This window comes from Aegilops tauschii, chromosome 5 (genome assembly GCF_002575655.3).
Source record: "Aegilops tauschii subsp. strangulata cultivar AL8/78 chromosome 5, Aet v6.0, whole genome shotgun sequence".
In the NCBI taxonomy this organism is placed as follows: domain Eukaryota; kingdom Viridiplantae; phylum Streptophyta; class Magnoliopsida; order Poales; family Poaceae; genus Aegilops; species Aegilops tauschii.
This window is the reverse complement of record NC_053039.3, coordinates 532942673-532944929: the sequence shown is the minus strand read 5'-3', so window position 1 is coordinate 532944929 and position 2257 is coordinate 532942673. Positions and strand designations below refer to the sequence as shown.

The 2257-nt window shown below is 47.1% G+C and overlaps 1 pseudogene; it reads right to left on the bottom strand.

Moving 5' to 3' along the window:
* Positions 1-346: 346 nt before the first annotated feature.
* On the bottom strand, positions 347-480 carry LOC120965523 (U5 spliceosomal RNA; annotated as a pseudogene).
* Positions 481-2257: the final 1777 nt, after the last annotated feature.

Sequence of the window (2257 nt, the reverse complement as noted above, 5' to 3'; positions counted from 1 at the left end):
CTTCGATCTGTAAGAATGTAACTAGAGGCTCACACACAGAGGCTGGGACGCAATCCTCCATTTTTACTGGGACGATGTGTGATGGTGGTGGTGGCACTAGGCGCACTTGTATATAAGCACTACAAACAGTACTACTTCAAATATACATTGACGCAAAATATCGTCAAAGATCCGAGGACAACTAAAACACCACATTCCAAAATTATTGTTCACATTCGGCAATCTATCTTGCACATTGTACAGCAAAAACCGATGATTCTCCTACATAGGGATATGGGAACACTGCACACACTTCGGACGTGCAGTATGTGATCCTGAGCTCCAGTGATCCCGGACAAACAGTAAAATTCAAAAAAAAAGTAACAAAATTCAAAAAGAGTCAAGTTTTTTGTTTGGCAAGAAACATTTTTTTTGAGACAGACACGGTATTCTTTAGTAAAAGGCGAAAGAATAGTTCGCTCTGTGCTCGCCACGCAGCTGCGTTTTGGCAAGAAACATTGATGGATAAAAATCTCACGATGTAAATTTAGAGTCAAATCTTGAAAAGTGCATGGATGAACCTGGGTACATATGAACCCACTTTGAAAAACACATTTCTAAATGCTAGAAAAAAACCGCAAAAGACGGTATGGGTACGTATTCATGTTCAATGTGTGTGCATAAAGTTTCACGGAAAAATAACTTTTTTTTGCCTCTGCAAAAAAGACAAAATATTGTGTCGTGAAACACTATTTAGAAGCACTGAAATTTGTCTTTTTTTGCAGAGACAAAACAAAAATACATTTTTTTCACAAAACTTTGCACCGCGCACACACATTTGTGAACATGTATGCATGGAATTTTCTTTTGATTTTTTTAGATTTTAAAACGTACTTAAAATGCATATTTTTTGAAAAGTGGGTGCAGATGCCGCTGGGTTCAGATCGTGCCCACTCGTGGAATCTTAGGTTACATGTATATGACATTTTCACCCCGTGTCGCTCCCACACATGGCGACTTGGGGCCTCCCCAAACCCTAGCCGTCGGGCGTTATCTCCGTCCTCCTCTCCCTCCGTCGTTGTCGGAGGATGCCACAGGGCTAAACCCAATGGCCGACGGTGGTGGCGGGGGATCCCCTCCCTGACTCGCGGTGGGGGAGGTGGGGTGGGATCTCCTCGCTCGAGGAGGCGCGGACGTGATCTGGATCTTGGCGGCGCAGCGGCTTGCTCCGGGCGGTGGCCTTGGGCGGCAGCGTGGTCATCTGGTGGCAGACCGGTGGCGGTGGCGTGGAGAGGACGCCGTGGAGGACGTGGCAGATCAGGCTGGGTGCATGCGATGGTGGCCTTCGGTCATGGCCGAGCCGCGGTGGTCGCCTCGCTACACGGTGGCGGGTGCCGGGGCGGTGGCCAGTGAGGCCCAGGTCATCCACGGCTGGACAGCGTGGAGTTACCCATGTCCAAGGTGGAGTTTCTCCGGCGGTCCAGTGGCTTTGACCCCAGTTTCATGCGGTACATAGACGGTGAAGAGCGTGCTCGGTATTCATCCTAGCAGCTCTTCCGGCATGGCGCGATGGGGTGGCAGCCCTCCCGATATGTCTCCAACATATCTATGATTTATGAAGTATTCATGCCATGTTTACAACAATTTTATATAGTTTTGGTATGGTTTGCATGGAACTAACCGGACTGACGCTCTTTTCAGCAGAACTACCGTGGTGTTGTTTTTTGTGCAGAAATAAAAGTTCTCCAAATGCAACGAAACTTTTTGATGATTTTTTTTGAACAAAAGAGGCACTAGAAGCTTCGTAGGAGGACCAAAGGTGAAGGAGGTGAGCACAAGACACCTGGGCGCGCCAAGGTGGATTGTGCCCACCTTGAGGCCTATCTTTGCATGATTCCAACGCTGAAAAATCCATTAAATAGAGAAACCATCAGAAATAATCCTAGATCAGAAGTTCCGCCGCCACAAGCTTCTGTAGCCACGAAAAACCAATTGGGAGTCCGTTTCGGCACCCTGCCGGAGGGGGAAATCATCACCAGAGGCCATCTTCATCATCCCTATGGTCTCCATGATGAGGAAGGAGTAGTCTACCCTCGGGGCCGAGGGTTTGTACCAGTAGCTATGTTTTTAATCTCTCTCTCGTGTTCTTGAGATGTCATGATCTTGATGTATCGCGGGCTTTGTTAATATAGTTGGATCATATGGTGTTTTCCCCTCTCTATCTTGTTGTGAATTGAGTTCTCCCTTTGAGATCTCATTCTTATCGGATTTAATACTT